The sequence below is a fragment of the Mustela erminea genome, chromosome 9 (genome assembly GCF_009829155.1).
Source record: "Mustela erminea isolate mMusErm1 chromosome 9, mMusErm1.Pri, whole genome shotgun sequence".
In the NCBI taxonomy this organism is placed as follows: domain Eukaryota; kingdom Metazoa; phylum Chordata; class Mammalia; order Carnivora; family Mustelidae; genus Mustela; species Mustela erminea.
Window position 1 is genome coordinate 31,613,628 of NC_045622.1, and position 15,786 is coordinate 31,629,413.

The window sequence follows — 15,786 nt, forward strand, 5'->3', positions numbered from 1 at the left end:
ATTTCCTTACATAAATTTCTCCTTCCATTTTGTCCACTTAGAAATCTTTCTTTATGTTAGGATTTGGTGCCTGTGGATATATGTCTGTTCTTTTGATTCATCACTTTGCCATGTTATCTATTGATTTTCTGTTAAAGATGATAAAAACTTGCTTTTAATATAGTTTTGTTACAATTATTGTAAAATAATAATTAGTTGTTAAGTCTTTATACTATGCTTATACATATGTTACTCACTGTTAAATGTTACCATGGTTATGCTTCCTTTCCCTGAAGATAAAAATAATTTCCTTGCTTATTCATTTACATAGTTTTCTTTGTGCCCATCACTAATTCTTCTCATACCCTTCAGGAGCTTTATGGTGTAATTTTCCAAAATCCATTTCTTAGCTTCAGTTAGTTTCAGTTACTCTTCCTTCTAAACAAACCCTTAGTTCCCTGGTCTAGGTGGAATTTCCCCTATGCCTGCTGAACAGCTTTTACCTTAGACCTCTCTTTGCTGTCTTCCTTTAAATTCCCTCTGCTATTCTTCTAGATAGGGCCCTGGTCACTAAGACTCTAAGTAAATTGTTTCAATATGCTTCTTTAGCATGAAGTTTGAGGGTGAATAAAATCTCCTGTAACTTTGAAGATTCTTGGTTGCTAAGTTCTGTTAAAGGAAGATTTTACTGCATAAATTTAATATGCTTCAAAAATTGTGAACACAGTTTTCATTTAACAAAAAGACATTAGCTGTAACTGAGTTTTAGACATTTCATTAAAAAAGAAATTTAGAACTTGTATTTCTTCAGAATTTTTAGATGAAGGAGATAACTTTTGATTTCTATAACTCTTTGTCCTCATATTACATAATTTTCCTTGTGGTAAAGATGAGATAGATCCTGTATTTACTTTAATGACTAGTAACTAAAAGAAGCAATCATAAAATCCAATGAACGAAGGTAAGATTATTGTGGGACAGTTTCCTCTCCAGATCACTTAAACAGATTAATAAAAAGAATATTTACTACCTACAGTTGTATCACCTTAGCCATGGATGGGCTGACTCTAACATTTTATGAGAGTATAAAATTCATTTTTCACCTTTAAGTCCCCTTAAGTTGTTCTCATTGTACAATGAAACAGCTGAGGGATGAGATGTGTTCAGAATCAGTATTGTGCATGTGTGTATTATATGAGGAAAGAGGAAATAAGTGAGGTTTTTCTAAATGGTTTAAGTGCCCAACCATTCATTATTTCTTACTCTTTGTCAGTTTCAATAGCCACCTCTTATAGTAATGTGGGTTTGGAGAAAAAAAGTATGTGTTTCTGTTTCTAAATCAATCAGTGTTATTTTATCTTTTGTATGCTGTTGCTAGAGATGCTTTTATCCTATAAGATCTTTAAAATAAAACTTTGTAGAAACAATTCTAATTTTTTCTATCTCATGGTCTGCTGCAAATCAGTAGCATTTTGTGGTATTTCCCCTTCCCTGTCTTCCTCCCTCCCTGCCTTCCCTCATACCCCACCCTGCCCTTTCTTTTCATTTAAAAAATATTTGTAGAGGTTCTACTATGTGCTAGGTGATAGTCTATATATTAGGGATATAATGGAGAGCAAGAGATGTCACTGACTCCAGGATTTTTATATTCATTTAAAGGCAAGGTAGAAGATTAGAGTGGTCAGGCTTCATAGAGTTCCACCAATTTTCCCTAAAACAAAAATACTAGTGGCCATTTTCTGGACACCTCAAAAATTTATTGGTCTGAAAATATTCATCTGCCAGCTGAGAAATTCTTTGAAGTTTCTGCTCCTTGGACTTAGATGACATTAAATTTTCATTCTTTTGTGGACTCTAAGGGATAATGCTGGGTTTTCTGATTTTCTATTCTATATGCTTTTGGATGGATCATCTCACACTCAGTATAAATACATAAGAACTTATCATCTTTCCCCTAACCTAGCATTTCTTCCAGAGCTCTCTATTTTTGCCAATCATCCTCATCACTAAGACTTGAAATTCCTTGCAGTTTTACTGCAATCATTCTTGATTCTCTGTTTACCTTACCAGTTATTTTTATTCATTCACCAAGTCCTGACTATTTTTCTTTCATTTGTCTGTTCTTTACCTCATCATATCACACCTATCATGTCTCTGCATCCAATTAGAACTTTTTCTGACACTAAATCCCAGCAGAAGTCCTCCTTCTTAAAGTCTACTCATGTTTAATTTTATGATCTCATCACTTGGTTCTGTTTCTTCAGTTTTGACTTCAAACAGACCCAGGAATTTTGTCTCAATATTTGTCAACTCAGATATTGACATATATTCATTTACCTTCCCAGTAACCAAACTCTGGTCACATGCCCAAGATCAGCCAAATCTCCCAACTTTCTCACTTTCTGACACACCTAGGAATTTCTGCATGGCTCCTGCTTTATTGTCTTAAATTAGATGTTAACTCTTGTGTTATCCTATGGAAGTATAAGTTGCATGTTTTATAGGCAGATATGCTTTTTGATCCAACAGAGCATAGAGTATAGATTTAAAGGACTTGCCATGATGGTAGGTTAGGGAGGAATTCTGAATGACTCAGTCCTTGAATAAATTGCAGAGTTGCAAAAATAAGTGTGATTATTGTAGTGGTAGCTGCAACTCAAATGGTCATCTTCTAGACATACTGTAGAAGGCATTTATGGCTGTGACCTGATCTTTACAATACCTTCCCCACAGAGGAAAACAACTTACTCATGAATTTATTTACTTATCCAACATAAAAAGCAGGTTGATAGAGGCTTGAGTTACAAGAGGAATAAGGTCTAGTCCCTTTAAAGCAGTCTAGGAGAAGAAAGGAGAGACATACATATACATAATTAAAATATATACTTCATAACATTATTTCAGGGAGTAAATGAATAGGATATATTTAAAAGACTTAAAGTAGTGCCTGGCAAACAGAACATACTATGTAAATGTTTGCTATTAATTTTACAATGAACTTTAATTATGTTCAAGTGCTAGGGGACTATAGAATTTCCTTTGCATGTAGTGTTTGTTCATTCACAGACTCGCAAGGTTCCAACTAGCACTTTACACTAGTGGTTCCATGTTTATTCATTTGAAAATACTAATTTAGCATTTTTTTTTTTATAAGCTAAGACTGTGCTAGGCACGAGGGAAAAAAGAAAAGTAATACAAGATCCTCAGCTTCAAGGTGCTTATATTTCTATTTGTCTAGCATTTGAATAATGGAAATATATGAATAATTGGACTCTCTACACTCCCTGATTTTTTCTGCCAATGAGAAATAAATGTGGCCATTTGGATTTTGCTCAAAATAAAGAGAAATGCAGTAAAATTACTAGGGAATGTCTTGGGCCTGAACACATTTGCATAAGTGTTCTGTACTACCTACATTTACAGGTTTGCAGCAGGGCTTCAAGTGTAACACTAAGCTCCAAAAGAGCCAGATCATCAGAGAGGATGTATTTTCAATTATCACAGGTTTTATTATTAAGTATATTTTTCTAAATCCTTAGGAAATTAGTGACCCAGAAATGGCTAATTTAATTAAGTAGAATATCCTAACTTGATTTATAAGATTTAGAGGAAAAAGCATGAAATGTAAAAACAGAAGATAAAGGGTCTAGCCACGTGGCTTTGAGTACATCACTTACCCCCCATTGATGAGACGATTATGACAAATATTATATTCAAGAATATACTCTTCCTGAAATAGCAGGGACAGAGTAAATTTTAGCCATGGTTTAAGAGGCTATGGCTGTATATGTAGAGGTGCATTTCACCAGGCTGTGTATACATGTATATGTGACCACTTTTAATTTGTATTACTTCACCTGATTCCATAGAGAATTTGAGAGTACTATTTCTTTGATATGTTACAAACTATTTTGCACATTTTTCTTGATGTTGACTATAGGAGAGATTGTGTTTACTTTGTCCTTTATTCATTAAGTTACAGAAAAATCCTTGTTCACATGTATTTGGTGGATATATAATAAATTCATAAAGAGCATGAATTCTTGGATACAGTGAAGTGTCCAGCATATAGAGAAATTCCAGTGGTTTCAAAATAACTCATCTGGGCTAGAAATTAATATGCTTCCGCTTCTTGGAGGTCAGTCATCTATTACAATAATGGCCATGGGGTATTCCTTCATCTCTATTTTATGGAAGCTTTCTTAATACCCTTGCAACAGTGAATTGTCATGTGACATACTCTAGGAGAGATTTGATATCAATTTGTCAAGCATGATTTCACCAAAATGTGGTGGTAGGGATGGCAAGCAATAGATGAGATGTTACGCTAAAGCTTTCTTCTAACTCCACATATTCCTTGACTTACTAAACAAGGACATTTCCTCTGTGAATTATATTGAAGGCTAGCATTTCCTTTAGCAGGTGTAGGACTCCCATCAAAATAATTTAATGATGAAAATGAAGCTGGCCTAATTGAATTCAGTATGAACTCAGAGTCATCACCTTAGGGTGGGTTTAGCACTTATCACTTAATATTCTGCTCAACAGTTGGGCTTTGTGGCAAAGCTAGAGTGTTATCATTGTGGGCTTTAAGCTTATAGTTTTTTCTCTTTCATACAGAGGAAGGGAAGTTGGGCATGTGCCTGGAATGGAGAAAAATGTAGGCACTCACCTTGACCACTTAGGAGCTTTTAAAGTTTGACACCTCATTAGAAGTAAAAAGCAACTCAGCAGGTCTCAATAAAGCTGATTTCAAAACTAAAAGTCTGTTTTTGGCTTTTCCTTCAAAGGTTCATGTTCCTTATTTAAAGAACTAAACGAGACACCGCACCCTATTCTCCTTAGGAAGTAGTTTTAATGAATATCAGTAGGTTTCCTAAGTCTCTGACATGGAATTTACTATAAATTGATTTTTAGAAATTGGATTGGAAGCTCTAAGGACAGAATTCCCTAACTCATAGCTGTGAAATACTATGCTCACCTCCCCATTGACTGATCCTGCTTCATTTAACCAATGATGTTTTAAGGGCTAAGATGCACTGTTCCATTTCATTTCACTGGGTCTCTGAAAGACAATCTAATGTTAAAATTGGTCCATTATCTAGACTGGTTTAATTTGTGTCTTAAAATGACTTTGGAAATAAGTTTTGATTAAAAAGTTACACCAATGATGCATTTTCAGTATCACAAAGCAAAACCTATTTGAAGTTATTCCTGCATGCCAGATTGAGCAGAAGCCTTAATTCCCCTCAGTAACTGTGTAGGCAAAAAAGAAATTGGGAGCCTGGTGAATAAACAGGAAGCCATAAAAATCACAGACATCTTTGCTATCTGTCTTGTTTTTCCATCAAATGGATTGTGCAGTCAAAAATTACAACCACAATTGAATGTAAAGTATTTTAAGAATGAATACACACATCTTCTTTTTTTCTGAAATAACTATTAACAACCAAGAACATATGCTTCAGTGAATACTTTTAGTTGAATCATAAACTGCATCTCCAACAACTGACTTTTCAAAGCCAGTTGAGACAACTACACAGAAGATGTTAAAGCAAATCAAACTCTCACAGAGCCCATCTGTGCTTCCTAGTGAGTCTCCAGCTACTGCTTTTCTCCAGTTACTGTAAGCTGTGCATTTGCTGCCTTGTAAAGGGATGCCCTGTTCCTGTCTTCCAAATGTGAGAATTAGCTCTTTATTTGTCCTTATAAATTAAGAGGAAAAATAAAAGCTTTCTTTGCTCTCTCGAAAGTGGGCTGAGGGAATGTATTCCATCATGGAGAAGTTGTTGAAGATATTCAATTTTGCAAAAACAAACAAACAAACAAACAAAAAACCAAAACTTGTTTATTTTATTGCTGGATATTTGCTATTGGCAATGATAGATCTGTCCTATATTAGGAGGCTTATGGAGATAAGGCAATAATAGCTGCTAATGACAACAGGGTAATAATAAAATTGAAGAAAAGAGGTAGAGTTTTGTTTGGATGGTGGGGGTGAATAGCAGGAAACAAAAGGTCTCTGTAGTATGCCAGTATAGTATCCAGAATTAAAGCAGAGTTAAGAGGAAGTTGCAACAAGGTATCAATTGAGTGCAGCAGAGCCAAGGTCAGGAACTTGAGCTCTATAAGAATGCCAGATTAAAATCTATCAAGGAGTCAGGAAAATACTTGTTCACTCTACTTCTATTCACTTGTGCTGTTATGATGAAGCATCTTCTGAAGACCTAGCTCCCTTCCTCTTTAAGATGAGTGGATTTCTTGACATATTGGCAGTCTAGGGTCCTTACAAAATTTTAGAAGACTGAAGGACTATTTTCTTGATAGTTCAGGGAGGCAATTAATCTAAGTCAGCATGGGGACTAGTTAAAAAAAAATCAGATTTTAAGCTTAGTGCAAATTAATCTATGACAATTCACATGTAGCAAATTATCCTTATAGTTAACACAATTTTGTAAAATGGTTAAAAGTTGAGAATAAAAGCCTGCCACCAACATTTGCATGAATAAAGGTAAAATTGAAGCTGATCCTGTGACTTATGACTCCCTTATTCTCTTTCTGTTTTTCTTTGAACCCTGGTTCTGCTTCACACTTAAATGTCTGAGCTTTACCCTCAACAATACCTTTAGCCAACAACAGCCTTCCACCTTCTCCCCATGCACAGAGAGGCACACACCGACAGTGTGGTCTGTGCTTGAGAGCATGGAGCTGCAGAAGGAAATGTGCAGGCCCTGGAAGTGGATTTGAGGGCATTTAGGCAAGTGGGTTTAGTATTTAGAGGACCTGGAGTGTTGTTTAGAATGGAAGAGTAGAAGGGGGTTTTGGGCATTGGGAAAGTGAGAAGGTGGAGAAAAGGCATTAGGAAGAATTCCAGGTGGGAATGTTCACTTGGCCCCACAGATTTCTTGTATTAGTGGGGGCAAAAGACTGGAAAAAAGAGAGAAGCTTTCTGAAATGTGGGCCTTAGCAAAGGAGGGGCAATTGTGTTGTTCTATAGGTAGAACTACCTACTTACAAATTTCTCCTTATTACCAGATTAGCAAAGGAAATCTTTCACCATATGGCCTCCTCTTCAGTGTCTTCTTCTTAATGTCTGTCCATTTTATCTTAATCTCCAGTGGCCTTAAAACTGTTTGGTGTTCCATCAAAACATAAGGCCCTTCATTCTTTGTATCATTTATCATTTCCTGTGTTGTTCTGTCTCTGGGGGAAAAAACCCTTTTCATATCTAAAAAGCTTCTAATAATTCTTGAAAACTTGGCTCACATGTCACAAATTCTGTGAAAGCTTTTCTGGCTTCCTAAGAAAGATTTAATTGCATCCTATTTTTGGTGCCAAAGTCCTTTGTTTGTATCTTTATTATAGCACATATATTGTGTGTTAATTATTCATTTCCCCTCCCCCATCCTTTTCTGTCTCCTTGAGTCTTTAGTGTCCAGGAAAGTACCTGGCATAATAACACATAATAATATGTGTTGAGTTGATTAGTTCATTGGACTGGCACTTCTCTTATCTCAATAGGAAGTATACTTAAAATTTCCTGCCTAAATCATGTCTTTCCTCAATTTTTATGTCCTCTCTCCATTGACATCTTGTTTCCTAATTTCTATACTTCTCCCAGATCTACTCTGATATCTCTTCTCTGCCTTGTTCCTGCATTCATTTTAGGTTCCCAGTAAAATTTTTGACTTGTTGCCTAATACGATTTTACTATTTCTTTTCTCATGAGAAATGAAAGATAGGATTGAATTGATAAGGTCAGGCCAACTAATGGAAGAAATTTTAATGGCCTACCTAATATATTATATATATGATATATATATATATATATAATATATATATATTATAATAGGGAAGTAACATAGGAAAGAGGTATTTGAGAAAGAGTGATTTGACTGATTAGTTGATGTAGCAAAGGTATCCACAGGTATATACCTTTCAGAGTTGCTTTTGGTGATGAAGAAAAAGAGTTTCCTCCCTGAACCAAAGAATTTCAGAGCTGATGGGGCTTTAATAATCATCTGTTCCTACCCCTTTATTTAATAGTTGAGAAAATTAAAGCTCCAAGATGATAATAGTATATAGTGATTGAGACACAATTAAGACCTAGGCCAGTTGACTCTCAGTTCCTTACCTCTAAATTTTTCAATGCTATCCAGATCCAACTATATTTGTATTATACCTGATTTAATACACTGATTTGGGTATTTTTATTTTTTGACCAAGCTTGAAGTACCTGCACAGTTCAGTCATTTATTTATGATTTTTGTTAATATTAATATTAAAGATGCAACCAATGACAAACATTGTGGTAAGCCTTGAGGATATAAAGACAAATAACTTCCTTGCCCTAAGCAGGCTCACAGTCTGGTGGTGGAGACAGTCACACAATAAAGGGAGGAATAATGTTTAACTCAGCTTGAAAGATGGACAATAATGTTTAACTCAGATTTTCATAAGAACATGGTCTCATATTTGGGTCTTAAAAGATACTTACACTTTTGGCACTAAAAGGAATGAATAAGGTGAGGTAGCTGACAGGGCATAGGTTTAAATCTCTGCCTTGAGCATTTGACTTAGGTTATCTGAGTCTCAGTTTCATCATGTGTTAGTGACAGTAATAATGCTTACTGGACAGGGTTCTTATAAGGATTAAATGGGATAAACCATGAGAAATTCTCTTTAAGATACCTTTCCTTTCCAGAGAAAAGTATTCTCTGATCCAAGACACTATGAATGAAATGGTGAGGTAGATGTTTCACCTGAGACTCTTCTCATTCTGTTCTCCTTCCCAAGTTCTGGTCCATATAAGAAAGAAGAAACTAGAAAGTTAGGAAAAGTTAGGAAAAAATGTGAAATATCAGTTTTACTACTGACATTTTAATACTAATATTTAAACTTAAAAAAAAAAGATTTTATTTGTTTATTTGAGAGAGAGAGAGAGAGAGAAAGAGCTATCACAAGTAGGCAGGCAGAGAGAAAAAGAAGCAGGTTTCCCGCTGACCAGAGAGCCAAATGCAGGGCTTGATCCCAGGACCCTAAGATCATGTCCTGAGCTGAAGACAGGGGTTTAACCCACTGAGCCACCCAGGTTCCCCAATACTAATATTTAAACATGGATTGGAAAGCTCTGTTGTAGCACAGCTGGAAAACTGCAAAATCTCTTTGGATTCAGAATCTGAAAAGTGGCATATTTAAATTTTAATAGAAATATGATGAAATGAAAACAGGAAGGGCAGCAAGGGGTATATACGCATATTTTGGAATGAATTGGCCACTTGGTGCTTCTTTTTTTGTTTTTAAGATTTTATTTATTTATTTGACAGAGAGAGATCACAAGTAGATGGAGAGGCAGGCAGAGAGAGAGAGAGAGGGAAGCAGGCTCCCTGCTGAGCAGAGAGCCCTATGCGGGACTCGATCCCAGGACCCTGAGATCATGACCTGAGCCGAAGGCAGCGGCCTAACCCACTGAGCCACCCAGGCGCCCCACCACTTGGTAATTCTGATATAGCTTGTAGTACTGTCAGCAAATATTTTATTTTCTTTCCCTTTTGTACCCCTCTTTGAGGAAGTTTTATACATTTCTGTCATACAAACTTAGAAGTAAGCACACAGTTGGTGTTGACAATGAAGTATGGGAGGAAGTGGCATAGAATTTTTAAAAGCCAGTGTGGGGGGAAGCAGCTCTTTCTGATCTTGGGTACTGTCTCCATGCTTTAATAAACCACCATTTTACACCAAGGATGTCTTAAGAATTCTTTCTTGGTCATCAGCTCTGGACCCCACCCCACTGAACCTCACTTATATTCCAAAACCACATCATATGGACCCTGAACACAGGGCTTTGAGTCTTTACATCTAGACTCTGAGCTTTGTTGCAAAATGGAAATCAAAGAGAAGAGAAGAAATTCTGTGAACAGAAAAGTGATCACTTTCTGGAAGGTAAGACTTGCAGAGAAGTGAATCTGAGGCAATGTCTGGGAAGATAAACCGTTGGGGAAGGGTCTGTCCCTGGCAAGTGGTAGAGCAGCAGAGGAAAAAACTGGAACTTTTAGAAGTTGGCTCCAGTGAGGGACATTGCTCCAGAGCTAAATGGGGGAGTGGAGCCCTCACTGCGACAGTGTTGGCTCAGGACCCTTGGGGTCACAGAAAGATTAGGGGTGCCTGAGTTGAGCAGAGCTCCCAGGTATCAGAGCGGGGAATCCAGCTGCAAAGAAAGGGGCTCTCAGCTTAGGGTTACCTTAAACCATAATCCAAGGCACAGTCAGGCCACTGCTTTTTGAGCAGGGACCCACAAGTGGCAGATCTGGGGACACCCACCTTCCTCCTTTGGAAGGAGCAGCATGGGAGCATGCTGCAGAAATCTGCTGGGTTTGGAGACTCCAAATGGAGCCATGTGCCAGAGATAGAAACACTTGGTCACAGGCTTGGTGAGCACAGAGTGTGGCTGGAGACCAGGGAGATGGGAGTGATTGACTGTTTTTCTTTGAGGGTGCATTGAGGGGTGGAAACCTGAGCTCTCAGCTCATATGGAGCTGGAGATTGGGAGGCTGCCATTTTTATTCTCATCCTCCAAAGCTGTACAGAAAGCATTCAAGAAACCATAGCTACCAAGAGCAAAGCCAAGCAGATTATTTAAACTAGGCCATGGCAAGGATGGTCCATTTCCACTTCAGACAGACATTTGATAATCATCAACAGGCCCCTCCTCAGAAGATTAACAAGAATATCCAGCCAAAAGCAAGTTCACCTCTCAATGAAAAATGTGGAATCTCAGATGTAGGGGAAGGCAACACATTGAATTCATGGCTTTCCCCCCTCCCATGATTCCTTAGTCTTTCAAAGTTATTATTTTTTTTTTAATTTTATTTTTGCCTTATTCTATTTTTAAAAAAATTTTTCCTCTTTTCTATTTTAACATTTTTAACTATTTTATCTTATCAATACCTTTTTAAAAAAAATTTAAATTTTCATTGTTATAGTCATATTCTATCCCCTCATTGTATTTGAAGGGAACTTATATTTTGTATACATATGGGTTTTTCTTTCATTAAAATTTTGGAATACAGTTTTTTCTAATAGATCAAAATATACCCCAAATCTAGTGCATGGCATGTTCTAGTCTCCAGCCTGATCACATTCTTTTCTTCTTTTTCTTTTTTCAATTGACTTCTTATATTATCAATTCCTTTTTAGAATCTTTTTAAATTTTCATCTTTACAGTTTCCATCCCTTCATTGTGTTTACCCTTATTTCTGTGTGTGTGTGTGTGTGTGTGTGTGTGTGTGTGTGAGTGTGTGTAATCAATAATCTCCCAACAAACAAGAGCCCAGGCCAGATGGCTTCCCAAGGGAATTCTACCAAATATTTCAAGAATTAATACCTACTCTACTGAAAGTGTTCCAAAAAAATAGAAATGGAAGGAAAACTTCCAAACTCATTTTATGAGGCCAGCATTACCTTGGTCCCCAAACCAGGCAAAGACCCCATCAAGGGAGAATTACAGACCAATATCCTTGATGAATATGGATGCAAAAATTCTCACAAAATACTGACCAATAGGATCCAACAGTACGTTAAAAGGATTATTCACCATGACCAAGTGGAATTTATTCCTGGGCTGCAAGTTTGGTTCAACATCTGAAAATCAACGTATGTGATATAATACATTAATAAATGAAAGAACCAGAACCATGGGATACTCTCGATAGATGGTGAAAAAACATTCGACAAGTACAGAGTACCTTTTCTTGATCAGAACTCTTCAAAATGTAGGGATAGAAGGTACATACCTCAATATTATAAAAGCCATCTATGAAAATCACATAGTGAATATTATCCTCAATATGGAAAAACTGAGAAGTTTTCCCCTAAGGTCGGGAACACAGCAAGGCTGTCCACTATTGCTACTGCTATTCAACATAGTACTAGAAGTCCTAGCCTTAGCCATCAGACAACAAAAAGAAATAAAAGACATCTGAATCAGCAATGGAGTCAAACTCTTAATCTGTGCAGATGATATGGTACTTTATGTGGAAATCCCAAAAGACCCCACTCCAAAACTTAGAACTCATAGCAAAATTTAGTGTCAGGATATAAAACCAATGCACAAAAATCAGTTCCATTTCTATCTATCAGCAACAAGACAGAAGAAAAAGAAATTAAGGCATTGATCCCCTTAAAAATTGCACCCCAAACCATAAGATGCCTAGGAATAAATCTTCTAAAGAGGCAAAGAATCTGTGCTCAGAAAACTATACTCATGAACAAAATTGAGGAAGATGCCAAGAAATGGAAAACTGTTCCATGCTCATGGATTGGAAGACAAATATTGTGGAAAAATATATGCTGCCTAGAGCAACCTACACATTTAATGTAATCCTGATCAAAATGCTATCAACTTTTTTCAAAGAAATGAAACAAATAGTCTTGAAAAAGTTGGTGGCATCATAGTTCCAGACCTCAAGCTCCATTACAAAGCTGTAATCATCAATACAGTATGGTAGTGGCACAACCATACTGACACATAGATCAGTGGAACAGAATAGAGAGCCCAGAATCTATCAACTAATTTTAGACAAATCAGGAAGGAATGTCCAATGGGAAAAACAAACAAACAAACAAACAAAACAGTCTCTTCAACAAATGGTGTTGGGAAAATTGGACAGCCACATGCAGAAGAATGAAACTGGACCACTTCCTTACACCACATACAAAAATAGACTCAATATGGATGAAGGACCTCAATGTGAGAAAGGAATCCACCAGAATTCTTGAGGAAAACACAGGCAGCAACCTCTTTGACTTCAGCTGCAGCAACTTCTTCCTAAAAACATCACCAAAGGCAAGAGAACCAAGAGCAAAAATGAACTATTGGGACTTCATCAAGATCAAAAGCTTTTGCACAGCAAAGGAAACAGTCAGTAAAACCAAAAGACAACCAACAGAATGGGAGAAGATATTTGCAAATGACATATCACATAAAAGGCTAGTATCCAAAATCTATAAGAAACTTAGCAACATCAACACTCAAAGAACAAAGAATCCAATCAGGAAATCAGCAGAATATATATACACAATGGAATACTATGCAGCCATCAAAAACCACGAACTCTTTCCATTTGCAACAACATGGATGGAACTAGAGGGTATTATGCTAAGTAAAATAAATGAATCAGAGAAAGAATTATCATATGATCTCTCTGATATGAGGAATTTGAGAGGCAGAGTGAAGAGGGTGTAGGGGGAAGGGAGGAAAAAAATGAAACAAGATGGGACCGGGGAGGGAGAAAAACCATAAGTGACACTTAATCTTAGGAAACAAACTGAGGGTTGCTGGAGGGGAGAGGGTTGGAAGAGATGGGGGTGATTGTGTTATGGACATTGGGGAGGGTATGTGCTTTGGTGGGTGATGTGAATTGTGCAAGATTGATGATTCACAGACCTGGACCCCTGAAGCAAATAATAATAATAATAATAATAATAATAATAATAATAAAAAAGCCACCATGGGATTTGCCATATTTTTTATTTTCTCCGCCACCATGACAAACAAAAATCCAGATACAGGCTGCTCCATAGCTTAGGTCCTAGAGTGAAAATAATGTGTAGCAGAGCAGTGGCTGACCCCTGATAGATATACATGTATGTTATAAATCCCTAAGATTAGGTTATTTGTTATTGCAGCTAAACATAGCCTGACCTCACTCATCAGTAGTTGTAAAATCATACCATGGAAGCAATTATTATTTCATCCAATAGGTTAAGCTTCTCTGTTAAATATATACTTGTTCATATTTTGTGGGTTCAAAGGGGAGCTCCATATAAAGCTGTTCAAATGATCATTTCTGAGATTTTGCACATCAAGGATTATGTATGGCTACTCCCCATCCATCAAAACTAGAAACTGTGATGTGAATGAAGGTTGAATCTTTTTTCTACTTTATCTAATTTTTTGAGATTATTTTTCACACTTTCCTGTGTTTTCTGTATTTAAATTTTTTTTCTAATGTGCACCATGTAAATCTGTGATGTTTATGCTGTAGATTTTTGCCTATGACTCCTATGACTCCTACTATCTGCTGTGTCCCCTGCCTTTGTTACACCAAAGTAACTGTTAGAAAATGAAAGATGTAGTCAAGTGAAATTTAACATCCAACAATTTTTAGGAAAAAAGTTCTGATTTTGGAAATTCGAATGTAATTGTCCTATTAATAGTACATTACAGGGCACCTGGGTGGCTCAGTGGGTTAAACCTCTGCCTTCGGCTCAGGTCATGATCCCAAGGTCCTGGGATCTCTGCTCAGCAGGGAGCCTGCTTCCCCCTCTCTCTCTGCCTGCCTCTCTGCCTACTTGTGAACTCTGTCTGTCAAATAAATAAATAAAATCTTTTATAAAAATGTACATTACAGTCGTTTAATATAAATTTGCACAATTAATAAATGATGATATACGAAACAGCTTTTATAGCTAGATGGGTTAAAGAATAGAGATAAGATTAACCTTGTCACCTTCAAACATAAAAAAAGTAAATTTTTGCATCACTTCTCTAGTTTATAATGCTAAACCAACAGAGCCTGTCTGTTGGTAAATAAATCCACCCTCTAACCAATAACAGCAATTGACTATGAGTTGTTCAAGATGCTGTGAGTAAATGCAAATAAAAGAGGAAAGGCATATTTTCTTCTTGGTAAAATTAAATTTGAGATAAGATCATTTACATGGAAGCAATGTGATCTTTTGCAAATGGCATAAATATATATATATATAATATATATGTATATATATAAAGTTGCCAGCAGGGTTCAGAATTAATGGGAGGAAGTATTAAATGGGAAAAGGATTAATGTGATATTATAAAGTAAATGAAAAATGATCTAAGTTGACCTCTGCATTGTTACCATATTCAAATTCTATCTGAAGGACTGTATTACTATAATTAGGGAAAAATCCCAATGGAAATTAGCAGACTCAGTATAATGTAAATGTTTTTTAATGACTATAGAGATCTTGTAAGTGATATTCTCATTAATGATGCTACCATGTAGACTAACATTTCTTGTCACACTCAACAAGATCAAAGTTCTGTGAGGATTGTTTCATTTAAATTTTAGTCTGTGAGGAATAAGAAGGCAAGACAATTAAGGACAACATGACTTAATGTAGGCATAAGTGCCATTAGCTACTATACTTACAAATCACTCTCAAAGAACATTCTTTTACCTTGCAAAGTTTGCATAATTTGAAGCTATGCTATCTGGTAGACATTTCTGTAATGAAGGAAATATCCTTCATCTGCAATATCTATCTCAGTAGCCATGAGCCTCATGTGGTTATTGAGCCAAACATGGCCTTTAAAATATAGCTATTGCAACTGGACAACAACTGATTTTTAAATTAAATTCTAATTAATTAGAATCTTGTGTCATCTTTCCAAATCAGTTCTGCCCAAAATGATCAGATTTAAAAGAAAACCATATGTTATTTGTTTAGGTAAAAAATACTACCTGTCACATGTTCAAGTATATCCCATGTCCTAGATATGGTTAAATGATTTCCGTGGATGCTGACAATTAATTTTTTTAAAGATTTTATTTATTTATTTGACAGACAGAGATCACAAGTAGGCAGAGAGCCAGGCAGAGAGAGAGAGGAGGAAGCAAATTCCCGGAGAAGCAGAGAGTCCCATGTGGGGCTCGATCCCAGGACTCCAGGGTCATGACTTGAGCCAAAGACAGAGGCTTTAACCCACTGAGCCACTCAGGCACCCTGCTGACATTTAATTCTTGAAATAACCTTGTGATTTCC